Consider the following 21,229-nt stretch of genomic DNA (forward strand, 5'->3'; position numbering starts at 1 on the left):
CACAAAGCCACCATAATCAAAATAACCTGGTACTGGCATAAAAACAGGCATATAGATCAATGGAATATAACAGAGACCCCAGAAATTGACCCAAGCCATTACACTGAATTAATATTTGACAAAGGAGTCAAGCACATACAATGGAGTCAAGACATAGTACTTGCAGGCTCCTCCCTGGCTTGGGCCCTGGCAGGGGTGCATGCAGGAGGCAACCAATCAATGTTTGTTAATTCTCTCACATGGATGTTTCTCTGTCTTCCTCTCTCTCTTCCACTCTCTCTCTCTCTCTGAAAAATCAATGGAAAAATATCCTCAGGTGATATGAACATGTTATTACTATATCCAGGTAACCACCAAAGATAGTTAAACAGGTTCCCTCCTGGGAGTGAGATCCTGTGATACTTGTCTTTCTCTGACTGGCTTATTTCACTTAGCATAACAAATAAATGGTGTTGGAAAAATTTGACAGATATGTGCAAAAAAATGAAACTAGACCACCAACTTACACCATACACAAGAATAAACTCAAAATGGATAAAAGACTTAAATGCAAGTCGTGAAACCATAAAAATCCTAGGAGAAACCATAGGCAGCAAAATCTCAAATCTCTCATAGCAATGTTTATGGACACATCTCCTAAGGCAAAGGAAACTAAGGAGAAGGTAAACAAATAGGAGTACATCAAAATTAAAAGTTTCTGCACGTCAAAATAAACCATCAACAAAATGAAAAGGGAGCCCATTGTATGGGAGAACATATTCAGCAATGAAACATCTGATAATGGGTTAATATCCAAAATATATAAGGAACTCCTACAACTTAAAAGGAAGACAAACAATCCAGTTAAAAAATGGGTAAAGGACCTAAATAGACACTTCTCCCAAGTGGACTTACAGAAGGCCAAGAGATATAGGAAAAAATGCTCAAAGTCACTGATCATCAGAGAGATGCAAATTAAAACAACAACAAGGTATCACCTCACACCTGTCAGAATGGCTACCATCAACAAATCAGCAAATGACAAGTGCTGGCAAGGATGTGGAGAAAAGGGAACCCTAGCACACTGCTGGTGGGAATGCAGGCTGGTGTAGCCATTATGGAAAGCAGTATGGAGTTTCCTCAAAAAATTAAATATGGAACTGCCATTTGACCCAGTGATCCCACTTCTAGGAATATATCCTAAGAAGCCCGAAACACAATCAGAAAAAATTTATGCATCCCCATGTTCATAGCAGCACAATTTACAATAGCTAAGATCAGAAAACAGCCCAAGTGTCCATCAGTAGATGAATTAATAAAAAAGCTGTGCGACATTTATACCATGGAATACTATGCAGCAGTAAAAAAAGGATCTCTTACCCTTTGAGACAGCGTGGAGGGACCTGGAGGGTATCATGCTAGGTGAAATAAGTCAGTCAGAGAAAGACAAGTATCACAGGATCTCACTCCCAGGAGGGAACCTGTTTAACTATCTTTGGTGGTTACCTGGATATAGTAATAACATGTTCATATCACCTGAGGATATTTTTCCATTGATTTTTCAGAGAGAGAGAGAGAGTGGAAGAGAGAGGGAAAGAAAGATAAACATCCATGTGAGAGAATTAACAAACATTGATTGGTTGCCTCCTGCATGCACCCCTGCCAGGGCCCAGGCCAGGGAGGAGCCTGCAACCAAGGTACATGCCCTTGACTGGAATTGAACCTGGAACCCTTTGGTCTGCAGGCTGATGCTCTATCCACTGAGCCAAACTGGCTAGGGCCATATCACTATTTCTTAATTTATCAATTTAAAACATTATCTAATGACTTCTTCCAATGATAGTAAGGGATTTAGCTTACTTACAATCCCCTAATTCCCCTCCTTACTTCTTTCAATATAGCTCTCAAAATTAACAGTTTTGGGTTACACTATACATTGTATATAATAATATATAATGAATGTGTATGTGTATATATATTTATAAAAATGTGTCTCCAAAAATATATACACACTTTGAATAATTATAAAGGCAGTGTATATTGAAATACATTTTATTTTCAAAATTGAGTTTTCAGCTGTTAGAGTGTGTATACATTTTCTGGGGACACCTTGTATATATATACATATGTAAATATGTAATTAAATATATGTAAATATATATGCATAGACATGTGTATTGTTCTATTTCTTGGCCATTCACTAAGATAAGGTTATTAGTTCCCTTTAAACTTTCCTTTCTTCTACCTCCACATCATCCACCTTTTCATGTACACATTGGCATTGTTGGTAAATCTGCAATCTATTGTGTATACATTTTACTCTGTCATACTCAAGTTGTTTCTTTGTGGGATTCTAAATGTTTATAATGTGAATGAGCTGTACTTACTTTACAATGACTATGTAAATATCACCACAGCAGAATTAAATAAATTACACTATGATTATATTCCTTTTCTTGCACAGATTTATGTTCTTCTTGGAGTTTCTGCTTTTTGGCTCCCTCTATGTTTGCCTTTAGATCCTGGATGTCAAATTCACTATCAATTACCTCTTCATTCTTTTCCCCAAAGACCTCCCTCCAAGAGCACCCTGCTCTGTTCTGACTATTCTCTAAATCTGATGCTCACCCATCAGCCTGGAACTTCACTTCACTGCTCTCCCAAGTGGGGAGCCACTCTCACCTGGATCCCCTATCTTCCTTTTTCTTGGTTTAAATTTTAAATTAAACAAAGAAAATAGCCTTAGCAATAGGTTTGGCTCAATGGATAGAGCATCGGCCTGGGGACTGAAGGGTCACGGGTTCGATTTCGGTCAAGGGTATATGCCTGGGTTGCGGGCTCCATCCCCAGTAAGGAGTGTGCAAGAGGCAGTCTATCAATGTTTCTATCTCTCTCTCCCGCTCCCTTCTCTCTGAAATCAATAAAAACATATTTAAAAAAAGAAAAAGAAAGAAAATATATGCTTGTTACGAGTCAAGTATAGAGACATATAAAAATCTCCTCACATTCTCCTCCAGCCTTGCACCTAAGTGAACAGTGGTGGGTGCCCTTCTAAACCTTTATCTGTGCTCAGATACATATATTCAGACATGAACACTGGTTCCTTCAAGTTTGTTCTTTTACAAAAATGGAATCATACATCTTGTTCTGCAACTTTTTACCCCCACTTAATAATTCATCATAAACCTTCCTCCAGCTCAGTACAAATTGATATGCACAAACTCCTTAATTTACAGATTAAAAAACCAAGGCTCAGAGAATAGCGGGGATCTCACCCAAGTCACTTAACATTTGCTTTATTTCTGTGGTTAGTACAAAGGGCTCAACAAAAAACCATAGATCACCTCACAGTGAGTCCAGATCCCAAAGCGTACCTCATTCAATCCGCACAGGAGAGTAAGGATACACAGACCTCACCTTATTGTGCTGGGCCTGGGAGACAGCCCTGATTCTGCTCATACAAACCAGACTGGGCTCAAAGACTGGTTTAGGGGCCATGAGGGAAGGAGGCCATGCTGAATGCCGGCCAGGCTGGCCGGCTGTGAAGATAGCAAGCAATCAAACAGCCACACATGCAACAACTCTCTAGATCGGGCCTGGAGGCCACAGGGAAAAGTGGAACGATCTGTGGACTGAAAGCCTAGGGACTTCAGAGCATCACTTGTCTTCTCAGAGCCTGATTTTTCCTACGAAGAGGGCTTGGAGGTGCTGTGATACAGTCTGGGGAGAGGCAGGCCCTCAAGGATCTGCAGGCCATGCCAGGCAAGACAATGTCCTCACGCATCTGAACAGCAAGAGCACAGGCGGGAGAGGTCCACACCCGGACAAGTGTTTGTGTGTGGGGGCTGGGATGACGGTCAACTAGCGGAGGTGGGACTAGGGCTGAGCCCGGAAGGGTCGGTGGGGTTACAATGGGCAGAAGGAAGAACGTGGCAGAACCTGTGGGGGAAGAGATGGAAGGGGGTTGGGTCAGTTTTAACACCAAAGGCCCAGAGAGGAACACAAGAAGAACCATGACTGAGGAAGGTACTGAAAGAAGCACTGATGGAGACATGAGACTGGATGATTGGCTTAGGCCAGACCTGGTGGCCAGGATGGACCTGACTGTGCCGGTGGAGTCAGTGGCTGGGATGTAACAGGGCGATGTTAGGAGGCAACTGGTAAAATACAGGCATTTTCATTTTCTAAACTAAACTAACAAACCATCACAACCTTGGCTGCTTTAACAAATGACCAAAAAGTGGGTGGATTACAAAGGACACAAATTAATTATCTCATGGTTGTACGGGGTTAGAAGTCGGACGTTGGTCTCACTGGGCTAAAACTAAGGTGTTGGCAGGGCTGCATTCCTAAGAATCTGTTTCCTTACCTTTTCCACCTTCTAGAAGCTTTCTGCAGTCCTTGTCTTGTGGCCCCTTCATCTTGAAAGCCAGCAAAGGTGAGTCGCGTTCTTCTCATATCATGTCACTCTGGCCCAGCTGTGGGCAAACTACGGCCCACGGCCCGTTTGGCTGTTCTATCCGGCCCGCAGAGCCAAAAGAGCGGAGGGTTCTCTTGCTCTTCCCTCCGCTCCTTTACTGTGAATTTATATTAGTTCACACAAACACTCCATCCATGCTTTTGTTCCGGCCCTCCGGTCCAGTTTAAGAACCCATTGTGGCCCTCGAGTCAAAAAGTTTGCCCTCCCCTGCTCTGGCCTCTGCCTCCCGCTTCCATTTTGAAGGGCTCCTGTGATTACATTGGTCCCACCTGGGTAATCCAGGCTAGTCTTATTTTAAGATCATCTGATTATCTGCATTAATCCCATCTGCAACCTTAAATTCCTTTTGCCAAGTCACATAGTCCCAGGTTCCAGGGATTAGGTTGATCAGAACATAGACATTTTGGGGGTAGGTACAGGGGATCAGTATTCTGCCTACTATACTGTGTTAATTGGTACTCTTAGTAAGGAAGAAAAAGAAGAAGGATATATGCAGGCATAAATAACGGAGGCCCTAGTCTCTTTCTCTCCTCCCCTGTGTCTGGATCTGATTTTCTCTCTTTTGGTTTTCAGGCAATCTCCTTCTATGAGTGGCTCCTGGGAGTACCAGGCTGCCATCTCATCGGCTTGGCAACATTAAGGAAGAGTCCCCTCTCCCAGTAGTTTCAACATAACCCAGGATGATGAGTATCCACCCATTGACCAAGCTTCTGTCTCAGGCTGTCCCTGGATCAAACACTGTGGCCTGAGAGACAACTCTCATTGGCCAGGCATGAGTTTCATATGCACACCTGGAGCTGACATCAAGGAAGCCCCACCAAACCGCATGGAGTTGGGGATGGGTGGTTTCTTAGAGGAAAACCAGCAGACTGTGACCCCAAAAGAACAATGGTGGTAACTATTGCACATGTGAATGCACTTAATACCACAGAACTGTACACTTGAAAATTATTAAAACGGTAAATTTTATGGCCTGTGCATTTTACCACACAAAAAATCAATCGAGGCTACAGTCATCCTTTGGACTTTTTCTAGAATAGAGGATCCTTGTCTTTCCACGGAGATTCCCAGGCTGGTCTGAGCCTGGCTTGCAGATGCTGGGGCCACCCTGTCGCCATGTTGGGAGAAAGTCTGCCTAAGAGCAGAGATGATATGAGGAAAGAGCCCCAAAAGCAGACAGACTCCTGATAATGACTGTAACGCCCGAACCCAAGGCTGGCCTGAAGCCCTGACCCACTCTGTAAGTTTCCTCTTATGCTTTAGTGGCTTAATCACAAGGAACAACAACAGCCTGTAATTATTGGAATCGAGAGTTTAGGTCAGTGGTCGGCAAACTCATTAGTCAACAGAGTGGTCGCAGTTTGCCGACCACTGCCTTAGATCAATTCAAGTTGAGTTTCTGTCATTGCGATTAAAAGAGTACAGACATAAATAAATAAATAGATAGATAGATAGATAGATAGATAGAAAAAGAAAAGACTACTTACACCATGCCTGAGGAGAAAGATATCAACCTCAAAAAAAAAATCACCAACCAATTCAAGTTACCAGTGAGTTCTCACTAAGCCCCATTTTGAATGAAAATATGTAATGTTGCTATTATATGAAGCTCACGTGAAGCAAACATGTGTATGGCAATTCAACTGAGTAAAAAATAGAAACTGGTAGCCCGACCAGCATGGTTCAGTGGTTGAGCATCCACCTATGAACCAGGAAGTCACGGTTCGATTCCCATTCGGGGCACATGCCTAGGTTGTGGACTCGATTGGCGTGCAAGAGGCAGCTAATCCATGATTTTCTCTCATCATTGATGTTTTAAACTCTCTCCCTCTCCCTTCTTCTCTGAAATCAATAAAACATATATATATTAAAAAAACAAACAAACAGAAACTGGGAGTTATTTCCTTAGAATAGTGATTCTCAAAGTGTGGTCCCTGGATCAGCAGCAGGAACTAGAAACTTGTTGCAGATGCAAACTTTTAGGGCCCACCCCAGATCTATGAACTCTGGGTGGAACTAGCAATCTAGGTTTCAGCTAGCCCTCCTGGTGACTGATGAAAGCTTAAGTCTGAGAACCACTGTCTTAAAATAGTCCTGTTTTTGTAGTTCTCCTGAAACGTGAGTCTCTTGTCACTGTAAGAAACATTCAAACCTGTGAAGAATTTTTGTGAGTTTATTGGAGCCAAACTGTGGACAAATGCCAGGAAGTAAAATCTCAACCAATTGAGGTAATGCTCCAGAGAATGGCGGTTTTTCACTTTGTTTTATACATTACAATCCAAAGAGGAGACGTCAGTGGGTTACATGAAATCCATTGGCGATAGATTAGGGAGGCGGGAGAAAGCAAAGCAGGGGAAACCTCTGGGATTGGATAAAAAGTAAAATAATAGGCACATACTTATTTTACTTAGGTGGGTGCAGGATAGTTAACAGTCAACAATTAACTCAATAACAATGAGGGGTTTGTGGTCTCCGCAGAGCTGTGCCTGTGCTTTGAGGGGGCCAGAAAAAGGAAGATCACTTTGACATCCCAACGGCATGTTATCTAGATGCAAAAAGGCAATAGACAGGCTCAGTTAGGGTCAAGATTGACCTTTGTCAGGGAAGATAATGGCCTAGGACCGTGGTCAGCAAACTGCGGCTCACGAGCCACATGCGGCTCTTTGGCCCCTTGATTGTGGCTCTTCCACAAAATACCACAGCCTGGGCAGGTCTATTTTGAAGAAGTGGCATTAGAAGAAGTTTAATTTGAAAAAATTTGGCTCTCAAAAGAAATTTCAATTGTTGTACTGTTGATATTTGGCTCTGTTGACTAATGAGTTTGCTGACCACTGGCCTAGGACATGATTACCCACCATAATCTGCTTTCAGTTTAAAAAGTTTTGATTTCAGACCCTTCTTCATGGTTACTTTAGGTCTCTGAGCTTGCAAGGCCACCACACAGGCCCTCCCTGAACTAGTCAGGTTAGCATGTGGCCCCTTTTTGTCCACACTTTGAATAAATAGATTTAACCATGGATTTTCAAGGGATATGAATTACTGCTAAAGTGATATACAATACACATGGGAGCACATGTCATATTAAATTGTTTGCCCTAAAATGTTAAAAATAAATATAGTACATAACCATAATTTAAAATAGTAAAAAAGACAAGGAATGTTGGGCAGAAAACAGCAAGAGAAACCCACAAATAGCAGCCACTGTCTGTGGGGGTTAAGGGCAGCCTGGAGGCCAGAAAACATCTGAAGGTTCAAAAACAAATTTAGATGTGAGATGCTAAGGAAATGCAAAGAAAGACAGTAAAAGAAGCTTCAGGTCAGTGGTTCTTAAACTTTGTGATCTTAAGACCACTTTATACTTTAAAAAAAAAAAATCTTTATTGTTCAGACTAGTGACCCGGTGCATGAAATTCATGCACATTAAAAGGGGATTAATTACAGGAAATAATTTAATATTGCTATTTGCCCTTTCTCTATAATAGAAGTGTCAGAGAGGAAAGAAAATTAGTAAAATGTATATGAAAACCTTCCTCCTGTCAGAGTCTGGGGCTCACCATGGGACCCAGAGTCAAGTCCCCGTCCACCCACATGCACCTCAAAATTGCATGAGACCCAGACCTGGCTGGCACCCCCTCATTTGGCTAGATCCAGACCCGGCCAGTCCCACCCTTGTCAAGCCCTGCCGGGCAGGGGGTGTAGCCTCAGGTCCCCTGGCCCGGCACCAGGACAGGGGGCCTGGCCTGAGGTCCCCTGTCAAGCCCTGCCAGGTGGGGGGCATGGCCTGAGATCCCCTGTCAAGCCCCACAGGGGTGGGGAGGGCGTAGCCTCAGGTTCCTGCTGATTGCTCGTTAAGGCTCCTTATGGGAACTTGGCCTCAGCTGTGGGTGCAGCCATCTTTGTGACAGAGTGATGGTCAATTAGCATATTCCCTCTTTATTAGATAGGATTACAGATGTTCCTCTTTTTTTCCCCCATAGCTCCCCTCCACCTGATCCCCCCCCTCTGCTGCCCCATGCCCTTACCCCCCGCCACTGTCCTCATCCATAGGTGTAAGATTTTTGTCCAATCTCTTCCCACACCTATCACACTCCCTTCCCCCCGAGAATTGTCAGTCCACTCCCTTCCTATGCCCCTGATTCTATTATATTCACCAGTTTATTCTGTTCATCAGATTTTTTATTCACTTGATTTTTAGATTCACTTGTTGGTAGATATGTATTTGTTGTCACTTTGTTGTTCATAATTTTTATCTTTACCTTTTTCTTCTTCTTCCTCTTCTTTAAGAATACCCTTCAGCATGTCATATAATACTGATTTGGTGGTGATGAACTCCTTTAGCTTTTTCTTGTCTGTGAAGCTCTTTATCTGACCTTCAATTCTAAATAATAGCTTTTCTGGGTAGAGTAATCTTTGTTGTAGGTTCTTGCTGTTCATCACTGAATATTTCTTGCCACTCCCTTCTGGCCTGCATAGTTTCTGTTGAGAAATGGGTACTTCCCAGTCATATGGGTACTTCCTTGTAGGTAACTAACTGTTTTTCTCTTGCTGCTTTCAAGATTCTCTCTTTGTCTTTTGCCCTTGGCATTTTAATTATGATGTGTCTTGGTGTGGTCCTCTTTGGATTCCTCTTGTTTGGGGTTCTCTGTGTTTCTTGAACTTGTAAGTCTATTTCTTTCACCAGGTAGGGAAAGTTTTCTGTCATTATTTCTTCTAATGGGTTTTCTATATTTTGTTCTCTCTCTTCTTCTGGCACCCCCATAATTCGGATGTTGGTATGCTTGAAGTTGTCCCAGAGGCTCCTTACACTATCTTCATATTATTTTTATTCTTTTTTTCTTTTTGTTTTTCTGGTTGGGTGTTTTTTGCTTCCTCATATTTCAGATCTTGGGTTTGATTCTTGGGGTCCTCTAGTCTACTGTTGAATTTCTGTATATTATTCTTTATTTCAGACAGTGTATGCTTAATTTCTGACTGGTCCTTTTCCATTTTTTTGGCATTCTCATTAAGATTCTTGAAGGTCTCACTAAGTTTCTCGGCGGTTTCTAGAAGATTCTTGAGTAACCTTATAACTGTGGTTTTGAACTCTATATCCAGTAGTTTGCTTTTCTCCATTTCTTTCATTCGTGACATGTTTCTTTGTCTCTACATTTTGGCTGCTTCCCTGTGTTGATGGAGTGGCTTTGTGTGGTAGGTGACCTATAGGGCTCAGTGGCTCAGCCTCCCCAACCACCTGAAGTGGACACTCTTGGTGCATCCCTTTGTGGGCTGTGTGCACAGTCTTGTTGTAGTTAAGCCTTGATTGCTGTTGGTACACTGGGAGGAATTGATCTCCAGGCCAATTGGCTGTGAGGACCCGCTGTGTCTATAATGGAAGAACTGCTGTGCTGGAGACACCCTTATGGGGCAGGACTTGCTTCAGTAGGGCTTTGGTGTTCACTGAGTCTGTCTCTTGAGTGTGTCACTTATGGATGTGAGGAGTTGAAATCTGGTATCATATCACACTGACCACTATGTACACTGGCTCCTGGATCTCCAAGGAAGTGCAAGTCAGCTACTGTCTGAGACCACCCAGCAGTAGCTACAGGGAGATCTGCAGATTTCTCCTCTTTGTTTGGGGTTTGGAAGTTTTGGAGCTCTCTGCCCCAGCTGCAGTTTGTTAGGTTAAGCTGGGAAAGGGCAGGCCATTCATATGCAAAAGCCGATGCACACAGTTTGGGTGGGTTTGTAAATTGGGTGGGGCGGGGTCTCAGGGAATCACCAGGGCGTGGCAAACAGCGCTGGCTGCCAGTCAGCCGCCTCTGCATCTCTGCGTCCCGCGCCCCAGTGCAGTAAACAATGATTCCTGCACGCACTTCTGCAAGAAAGCCACCCTCACTTTCCGACCTGATACCAGACAGTCCAGCTTCTCCCCATAGGAGTCTGGGTCCCCAGAGTCTCGCCGGAAACTGGAGTTCAGAGCAGTCGGGAGCTTGTATCTCCTTCCCAATTGAAAAAAAAACCGTGACCCAGTCGCCAGCCCGATCCGCACGTCTCCGTACCTCTGCTTTTCCGCGCCTCTGAACCTCCTACCCAGTCTCAATGCGCTTTTTTCTTTCCTTCTAGTTGTACAATGTCTACTCAGCCAGCTTTCCCATGGTTCTGGGTGATAGTCGTTTTGTCTTTTAGTTGTAGTTTTGGTGTGGTTGTGAGAGGCAGCACGTACAGGTGTATACCTATGCCGCCATCTTGATTTTTCCCCACTTTATACTTTTTAAAAGTATTGAATCTTGTTGCTGTTATATCCATTGATGTTTACCATATTAGACATTAAAACTAAGAAAAAATCTAAATAATAAATCCATTACAAGTTAACATATTTTATAATAACTATATATTCCAAAATGAAAAAAAACTAGTGAGAAGTTTTTTTTACATTGTTTTTAACTGAACCTCAGTGAATGAGCGTGCAACTTGTTTACTGATTTTTAGGGAGAAAGATAGAAACTTCAATGACGAGAGAGAATCATTGATTGGCTGCCTCCAGGGATGGAGCCTGAAACCCAAACATGTGCCCTGACCAGGAAGGGAACAGGCAACCCTTCCGTGCATGGACAATGCCCAACCAACTGAGCCACACTGGCCACAGCTTTTTACGTTTTTTTCAAGTCTCTTTGATGTCCAGCTTATGAGAAAGATAGCTTGCTGGATTCTTACATCTGTCTCTGGAGTCAGTCTATTGTGATAGCACATAGCTTCTGAAAACCCATGGTACCCTTGTAAGAAAATGACAGTTAAAAAGGCAAATAATATCTTACTATTGTTGTGAACATAGTTTCAACCTCAGAGACCCCTGAACAGGTCTCAGGATTCCTAAGGGTTTTTGGATACACTGAAGAGAAACCTGCTGCTCATTGGAAGTAGATCTGGATTTGAGTTCTGGTGATGCTACTTTCTAGCTGTGTGACTTTGGGCAAATTAATGAACCTTTCTGAGCTTCCCTTTTCTCCTCTAAGGAGCTCACCTCATCGCTTTGTGATGAGCGTTAAATTAGATAACAATGTGCCTGGAACATAGTCAGAACTCAGGAGATGCCACCCATTTGTATTGCCACTGAAGTTTTGTCTGGGGTGACTGATGAGGAGTGATGATGTCATTGGCAGGAATGGGGATGTAAAGTGCAGGAGGCCATAGAGAAAAAATCAACGGGTCATGTTGTGTCTGAGTTGATGACGGGCCACCCTTGGAGACAGGTCCCAGTTGCAGGTCATGATTTGTGAGGGGCAGATTCACGGAGGAAATGGATGGTGGAAAGGCCAAGAATGCCAGCTCTGTGAGGGCAGGAACAGAGTTGTGAAGCCCCCCGCTCTGAGAACAGTGCCAGGCACAGAGCAATGTGTGTGGTGTTGGGAAAATGCACTGCTCAGGACGGGACGTGTAAACAAACCAGGGGAGTTAAGGACCACCTGGCTGTGGAGAGGAAGGAATGGCTCTGATGCCAGCTGCTCTGAGATGAACAAGGACGCCAATCTCCTCTGGAAACATGAGCTTTAATCCTGAAGCTTTGGTTGAGACACCTACCTGCTATTTATTTATTTATATATTATTTTGCTGCAAAACGCTTTATTCTTTCCATGTGGTCCAATGCCTGGGAGAGGACTCCAGGGTGGTTAAAAGGATAGCTAGTGGTTTCAGGGAGAGACAGGCAAAAGCCAGACATGCAGAAGGGCTCCTTAAAGGCCCCTAGTCGTGCTTGAGGTGAGGCTTTGGAAGAGACTCTCGGCCAGCCCAGCCTGGGGCCGGCAGCCTGCATAGGGGCGTCAGGTGTCGCCCATCTTCTTGATGAGCTTCACCTCCTCACCCAGGAAGTGGTTCTCCGGGAAGTCACAGAGGTCTGCGCGGGTAGGACCCAGGGCCTGCAGCTCCACAGGGGCCTGGCCCAGGTTCCTCTCCAAGGCCAGGGCGGCTCCCATGGAGGCTTCCATGACATCCTGAGTTTTGCCCACTCATTTTGGGAAGGCTTCAGCACGTCCTGAAGGAGAATGGGGCTGTTATGCTTGTTTTGCATCTTTAAGAGATGCTGGGCCTGGCTGTGGTGGCTCAGGCCCAGGAGGTCACGGTTTGATTCCCAGTCAGGGCACATGCCTGTGTTACGGACTCGATCCCCAGCAGGAGATGTACAAGAGGCAGTCATTCAATGACTCTCTTCATTGATGTTTCTATCTCTACTTTTCCCTTCATCTCTGAAATCAATAAAAATATATTTTTTTTAAAAAGAGATGCTGGGCATCCTTATCCTTTGCCAATGTGTTGAGGAAGTGGCCCACGCCCTCCAGAGCCACATCATCAGGGTGGAAATAGAAGCCCCGGGGCAGGTCGATGTAGGAGGCCCACAGGTGCCGGTTGGCCAGGACTGCAGCCTCCTCCTTGGTGGAATAATTCTGACGAATTTGGGAGCTCATGGTTGTTCTGCAATAAGGAGTTAAGGTAAAAAAATGATGTTGGCTGGTCTCGAGGCTGAGGATGGCTGAGGTGGTTCTGAAGGTGGTGACTAGAAAAGAGGTTGGAAGGTGGTCGGAGGCTGGAAGAAGGGGCGTCCCTGGGTCTGTTCTGTCCAAACACTGTTGAAGCAAGAGACAGACCCGAGGGACCGCCGAGGGTACTGGGAGAGACTTTGTCCTAAGAGCTGGATGCACAGGGTCAGAGAGGAGTGTTGGCTGTACGCAGGTCCTTTTGATGTTGCTTCACTCACTCATTAGGCCACTTTGCCCCGAGTCGACTCATTCCACGCTGTGGAAGGGAGGGAAGGTGTGTTTTCATGTGATTCCTGAAGTTGGAATTTATAGTAGAAGGTCATGGACACTCTAGTTCTTAACTGCCTCACAGAAGAATCAAGAGGAGTTGCAGGACTGACTCCAATGACTCTGCTCCACCCGGATGTGCAGGGAGTGCACAGGATGGGGACACTCCCTCCCCACCCTCTCCTTGGCACAGGGCTCTCCTTCTCAGGATGTCATGCAGGCCATTGTCTTGGAGGCAGCAGCTATGTGTCCCCATAATTCTTCCACCAAGCTTGGAGTGGACATTTTTAAAGTCCATTCACTTCCAGGCCCAGAAAGGCAACAAAACCAGACCAGCGACACCATGGCTGACCTCAGGACCAGCTGCATTGGATAACGACCCCCACTCCCACCCCAGCACTGACCAACCAATCTGTGGAGACCTAGACCCTGAAAGGACACACCTGGAAAGCTGCTGAATATGCTATAGAGATCGTCCTCTGGGACCGCCCCTAAAACCTCCACCCTTAAAACCCTTAGGAGGGAAGACCTGGGGCGCTCTCCCTCCAGAGCACGCCCTTGACTTTCCCTTTCCCCTCCCCTTTCCCTTCCTCTCAGTCCTGTTACCATTGCCCTCCTCAGTCTCAAGCTCCTAGGGCCCTTCCTCTGCCTCTGTAACTTGTTTCCTAAGCCCATTTCTTCTATGAATTACTTCTTCCACCTCTGTGATTTTCTAAATAAATGTTCTCTTATAGTTTGAGTCTTGGCTTTGAATTCTTTTCTAGCCAGAACTCAAGTACTGAGGTTGCTGAACCAGGTCTGACCCCACGGGTCTAACACCTGGGAGGCCTACAACAAAAGTAAGGTGGAGATGGGATTACAGGAGGGTGGTCATGCCTTTGAGGGGTGTTACTTCTTTTTTTTTTTTCAAATTTTTATTAAGGTATTATATGTGTACATATCTTACCATTGCCCCCCGAGGGGTGTTACTTCTGGTATTTCAAAGGTGTGCTAACCTAGATGCACCAGGACAGTACACAGGTTGGGCTTACAAACCTTTCATTAAAGAAGTTATAGGCCTGGGATATGACTACCCACCATGACCTACCCAATTAGGAATTGATGATCTATTTCAGCACCCCTTTTTATCCACACACCCCAGGGGCTGACCCCATTTCTTACTAATTCCACATCAGCACTGGTGGAAATCAGCGTCTCAGCCATCTAAGTGTGAACTGCCTACTAAGCCCCTGAATCTTCTACTTTACTCTGGATGCAGACTTGTTTTGTTTTTTTAAAATACATATTTTTTATTGATTTTTGGAGAGGAAGGGAGAGGGAGAGAATGGTAAAAACATTAATCAGCTGCCTCCTGCACATCCCCTACTGGGGATCGAGCCTGAAACCCAGGCATATGCCCTGACCAGGGATCGAACCGGTGACCTCTTAATGCATGAGACGAAGCTCAACCAATTGAGCCACACCGGCCAGGCCAGACGTGCTTTTAATTTGTTATTTCTGTATATTAAGTAGCCAGCTTACTACCTTTTTCCTTTTCATTGAAATTTGAAAAGCTGTGCACCACTTCTGTGAGCAATGTTTTCATGGTAAAGGCAGGTGCCTTTATAGGATTCTGTGGGGTCTGGATGTGTGGTTATGGATGTGATCAGAATACAGTTCTGTGGGTTTGGGTATAGCTGTCTTCATCTGCAGGGTCAACAATGAGACACAGTCCTTGCCCTCAGGGGGCGTGCTGCCCACTGAACTCCCTGCCTTACATAAGTGCTAAATAAATGTTAACTCTCATAATATCATTTCATTATTGTTACTTAGCTCCTTATTTATCTGTTCTTGATTCCTCAAGGGCAAGGACCACTTTTTTCCTTCTCTTACCCACTTTCTTATTCTAAGTAGGACTTAAGACAAATTTTGATGATAAAAATAGAGAAAAAACTGGAGAGATGAACATAAAATGGGTCCAGTGAAGAGACTAATACAGAAATTGACATCCTCACTTTGGTGGGGCCAGAGGGTTGACTCTAAGCTTCCTAGCAATCAATGAGAAAAGGGAAACTAGATTAATTATGCAACATTATGCCCGTGAACTAAAATAAGCTAATGACTCAGGAAAAACACCCCCTGGGCAGGAATTTTTTTTTTTTTTCCTTCTCAACACGCTTCTGCCTTGACTTCGTGGTTCATTTTGCTGAAGGGAAGCCAATTTATCAAAGTTTTTTTAGAGTGACAGAGGTCCTAACCTTGCGTAGAGGCTCATCCCTCACTGCCTCCAGCTGATCTAATAGCGAAGATCTAGTTCCTGAACTGGAACACTAATCTTGCAATAGGCCCACGGGTCTGAAAATAAAAGCGTCACTGCAGATAACAAACAAGATACGTGCACACTGTGGTTAGGCTGTTTTGTTGCAACTCTTGTTTCCTCTCTTATGCAACTTCACGTTCGATGGGACTTGACCTAAACCAGGAAGGCCCAGTTCTCAGGCTGATATAATTGAGACGAGGCCCCAAGTGAATGTGAATTTCCACTTCCACCCGGTGGAGGGCTTATGGAAGCCAGCAATCAGTTAAACTTTACCGGACACTTCTTCTGTGCCGGGTGCCTGCCCCGGGCCCTGCCTAGGAACCCAGGCTTCCAGCTTCCAGTAAGGAGGTCAGGAGGAAGTGCAGGCAACTGAGGCTTTGGGAACTCAGAAGAAGAAGCCTGCAAACCTGGGGACCTGGAGAGGCCTGGAAATTCCTGGGAGGAAGCGAGATGTGAAGGATGAGAAGGGCTGGGGAGGAACAAAGGCTCGTGTGATGGGGAGGGCTGAGGCCAGGATGGCTCAGCGGTGTCCAGGCGCCAGGAGGAAGCCTGGCCTGCATGGGATGAGGTCCACGAAACGGGGAGGGGAAGAAAGTGTGGATGTCAGGACGTTCTGGGAGGCCAAGGCTGCTGGAGCTGCTCCCTGCTCCCCGACATCACCGGCACCGGGACGGGGAAACCCATGCTGTTCCTCCTGGCAGCCCTCTCGGGGGATCTTGGAGAGGAGTCCAATGTGGGGCTTTCTGAAACAATGCCTTACTTGGGAGTTTATGGACTTTAAAAAGTACATCATCTCCAAGTGAGTCAACGTTAACATTTCTGTCGAAGAAAATTGGAGGATTCCAGCCACTGACTGGGTGGGAAATCTGGAGTGTTGCTTGGGATCGTGTCAAGACAGAAATTGGTTTCAAGAATATTCTTTTTTCCATCCTTTGGCATCTTGGGTGGAACTCAGGGAAGTGTCTTCACCCAAAACATGCTGGTGTCTGAAACATCTGGTTCTTCTGCAAGCCACTGGGCCACATTCTTCAAAAGAAACATCCCAGTTAGATGGGGGAGCACGGGGAGTCGGTGGGGTGGAGGTGAGGCCTAGGCCCCGGAGGCTGGCATCTGTGAGGACCGAGAGCAGGGCTCTTATAGCTGCGGGCGATATAATCTCATGCTGGCTCCATTCTACAGGTAAGGAAACAGAGAGTCAGAGGTTAACACAAAAATCGCCCCAAGTCACAGAGCTAGAAAGTGACAGAGAGCCAGCTTCAAAATTCCAGTGATTGTCAAGCCTGCTCTCACTCTGCCATGCCACCTCCCTTAGGAAGGAGAAACAAGCCAACGGCAAACGCAAACGGAATCAGCCATCAGGAGAGGATCCTGGGCCGTTCCAGAGGCTCAGGTGCAGCCCTCCCACCGCCCCTCTGATTCTGAGGAGCAGCCGGATTTGGGGACTCTCATAAAAGAGCCTTCACTGTAGGTCTGCCCTGGGTGATGGGTGGAGGGGGTGAAGGAGCCTCCCTCTGAGGGGCAGGTGGAGACTCATAGATGTTAGACTCTTGATGAGGAAGATGGGACAAGAGCAAAAAAAAAAAAGAAAAAGAAAAGAGGAAGCTGTCATTTCTGTGGAAACTCAGATGAGAACAAAGATGAGTGCAGAAGAATGTGTCACCCTCGTAGGCACAAGAAGCTGTGGAAACTGTTTGCTGACTTCAGTTCCCACCTCCCCACACTCGTCGCTGCTGATGTCACACCAAGAATCTCAGCCGCCCTCAGCGGCTGGGGCAGGAGTGGGGGGCGGGGGGAACTAAAAGAATCCCGAACTGTGGCGTTTAGTCCAAACTGTGTCACGAAGCGATATGTTCCATTGAATAAGGCACCCCCTTCTCTGTCACAGACTCCTGGACCCCCAAGTGAAGGAGCGGGGCTCGTCCTCAGCCTATACGTCCGTAACCACTGCAGCTGTTCTTAACCCTGTGGAAGGGCCCAGGCTCCTTTGAAAATCTAGTAAAACCATCGAACTTCTCCTGGGGAAAAAGCACACGGGCTCGAATTTTGGGCAGCAGCGTCAGGGAAATTAACGGGCTTCCCAGAGCTCATTGATGTAGCCCTAGAGGCCCATGGGCCCCATGGGAAGCACAGCTGGTCTGTCTGGCTGCACGTCCAGTGTGGCCTCCTCTAGCCGCACGTGGCCCCAGAGCACAGGGAATGTTGCTGGTCTAAACTGAGGGGTGCTGTGCACATCTGGATTCTGAAGACTTAGTATGAAAGAAGAATAAAAATATCTCAAAAGCCTGCCGATGTGGCTCAGTGGTTGTGCGTCAACCTATGAACCCCGAGGTCATGGTTGGATTCCAGGTCAGGGCACATTCCCTGGGTTTCGGGCTCGATCCCCAGGGTGGGTGTGCAGGAGGTAGCCGATCAATGATTCTCATCAGTGGTGTTTCTATCCCTCTCTCCCTCTCCCTTCCTCTCTGAAATCAATCAAATCATTTTTTTTATTATTTTTTAAAAATATATTTTATTGATTTTTTACAGAGAGGAAGGGAGAGGGAGAGAGACAGAAACATCAATGAGAGAGAAACATCGATCAGCTGCCTCCTGCACACCCCCTACTGGGGATGTGCCCACAACCAAGGTACATGCCCTTGACCGGGATCGAACCTGGGACCCTTCAGTCCGCAGGCCAATGCTCTATCCACTGAGCCAAACCCGTTAGGGCCCAATCAAATCATTTTTAAAATATTTAACTGGAGCATCTGAAATGACAGACGTGACTGGTGTTGTGTGTGCAGTGGTCAGCGCTGCTCTGTGATGGCATCCTGCTGACAAGGGACTCAGCACTTTCCTTTCAGTCAGCGTTTGCCTTCCCCATGTCACTTGCTTCACTGCAGGCCCAGCACTTCCTTTTCCCGGAAGACGCAGTTTTGAGAATGGGCAGGGGCATCCTGGCAAGAACAAGCTGTGAATCACATCTTCCTGACCAGCTCCTCCAGGACAGGGCATGTCTACTGCTTCCGGGGCCCTCCAGGGGTGAGCACCCCGCAAATGGAGTGACCCATCTCTGGCCACTTACGAGACGAGTTCCAGATAACACTCGGGCATCAGCTTCTCTGGGCTTCCCCCACAGAACTCCATAACTTGCTGGCTTACAACAGAAATGCTTCCGTTCCCAGTTCTGGAGACTAGAAGTCAGAAATTAGTGTCAGCAGGGCTATGCCCCCTTTGAAGGCTGCAGGAGACCATCCTTTCCCCTTTCCTAGCTCCTGGCGGGGAAGGGTTGCCATCCTGGGCTTGTGGACGCTTCCCTCCATCTCTGCCACCATGGTCACGTGGCCTTCTCCTCTGTCGCACACCTTCTTCCCTCGATGTCCACATTTTTCCTTCTTACAAGGACAATTGGATTAGGGCCTATCCTAATCCAGGATGGCCTCATTTTAACTCAATTATACATGCAAAGACCCTGTTTTCAATCTAGGGTCACATTGTGAACTTCCAGTGCACATGAATTTTGGGGGGGCTCTATTCAACCCCGTATATGGTGAGTATCTTTTGTGAGAAAGGCATTTCCAGAGAATCTGGTTAGCACTGGGGTAGTTTCGGCAGCATCTCCTAAGCCAGGAAAGGGCTGAGCAGAGTGCTTGGTGGGTGCCAGGCCCTGGTCTAGGCTCTAGGGATGCAGTGATGACTACGACACAGTTCTTACCCCCATGGAGCTCCCTTGCTGCTGCCTGAAGACACAACCAATACACTGATAGATAATACAATGTCGGACAGTAGTAGTCAGGACAGGGGACAGAGAGGAACAGGTGGGAGAGGTGGCGGCTATTTCTATAGACTAGGATGGGCAGGGAAGGCCACTCTGAGGGTCTTCATTTGAGAGCAGGACTGAGGTGACAGTGAGTGGCAGAAATCTCTGGTGGCAGAGATCTAGGGCAGAGACAAGAGCAATGCAAGGCCCCTGACACAGGACTGTGCTTGGTGAATTCAAGGAATGCAGGGAGAGGGCAGGTGAGATGGGTGGCCCACCACAGGTGCCAGGGCCAGGACGGAGTAGGGAGAAGGCCTGGGCGTGGGGCTGGGCATCCGGCCCTCCGCCCAGAGCTGCTGGGTCTGGGTGGGGTGGGCCTTCCAAGGCTTCTGGCCCATGAGTTTCACTTCCTCCAGCCCCACTTCCCCCATTGTTTGCTGGGTGGAGGCTGGCTATGCTGGCTCTCACTAGAGCAGTCCCATGCCATTGTCATATTGTTTTTTCCAGACAATAAGAACTCAATTTTCATTTCTTTGCTCCTTGCTTTTGAAGTTCAAGTTCCTAAAGTCCCTTCCTTCATTTCTTCCTTGTTTCCCCAGGAAGCGGGGACAGACCTGAGACTTTTCACTGTGTCTCTCCAGGGTGTGAGGTTAGCTTCTGTTCTCCTCTGGAAGGAGGCACGTGCGCCCAGGCACCTGCATGGGTGAGCTCTCCATCTGGCTCACTTCCCCTCCTTCAAGTCTTCACCTACAGGTCACCTTCTCGGATAAGCACCCCTGACCATATTACTTTTAAAAAGTGCACCTCACCCTAACCTTAGTTGTGGGCTTGATCCCCAGTAGGGGGCATGCAGGAGGCAACTGATTGACGATGCTTCTAGATGCTTCTAACTCTATCCCTCTCCCTTCCTCTCTGTAAAAAAAAAAAAAAAAGAGCGCAACTCACTTCTAACCACCTGACCTCTTTACTCTGAACAACACCCCCCCTCCGTGCCAGCACGCTGTATGATTTCCTTAATTGTGATGTGTCAGTGTCACCCCCGCTCCCCATTCCCATCCTGCTAAATTGTAAACTCCATGAGGGCAAAGATTTGTACCTTTTCTTCATTGATATTGCTCAAGCACCTAGCACACAGTAGGTACTCAAATATTTGTAATTTGAAATGATAAAACAGGTGAACGGGTTGTGAAGAAGAATCTTAAATGGAAGAGTCCAGAATGATTACTCCGCTGCACCTTCCTCTACGTGGGAACTGAGTGCCCGAGTCGGTGCCAGAAGCAGGGAGTAGAGCTGGATGCAGAGCTTCCTCAGGAGTTTCGTTCTAATTGGGGATGGGCAGTGCCCCTCCTTGCACAACTCCAGGGGGCACCATTTTCACAGAACACAATGGAAGCGGTGTGCCTGGAGTTCCGCAAGGCAGTCACCTGTGGGCGAGGTAGGTCGGGAGAGGCTGTATGGACCGTGGTGTGGGGCTCAGAAGGGAGAGTAGGTGCAGAGTGTGATAGCTCAGAAGGAGGGCCCCATCCGAGAAAGAGCACCACCAGCCCGAGGCCAGAAGGAGCGTGGGTCGAGGATGTTCTCTGTGCCCAGTACAAGGCCCGACCTGGGACCAGCTACCAGTAGGTGAAGGCTTGACGGGTGGGCAGCGATGCCCGGGCTCCGGTCTTGGGAGCAATGCCCAGCTTGCTCTTGTGCCCGGGCCTCTAACACAGTGGGGCTTACTCCTCTGGAGGCTGTTCCTCTAGCTGGTGGCTGCTGGGGAGTTTAAATAAACAGCACCATGGGCTGCCAGGGCCCCATCCTCGTCAGGGAGTCCACGTCAGGGGGTCAGGCGTGGGGCCGGTGTCACTCACCAGTGATTCTTGTGTGTAGCCAGTTTGAGAAGCACTTTCCCAGAAGTCCTGCTATTGTCCCAGGACTGTGGGAGGACCCAGGTTAAGCATTCCTAACCCTGC

This window comes from Plecotus auritus (assembly GCF_963455305.1).
Source record: "Plecotus auritus genome assembly, chromosome: 9".
Classification (NCBI taxonomy): domain Eukaryota; kingdom Metazoa; phylum Chordata; class Mammalia; order Chiroptera; family Vespertilionidae; genus Plecotus; species Plecotus auritus.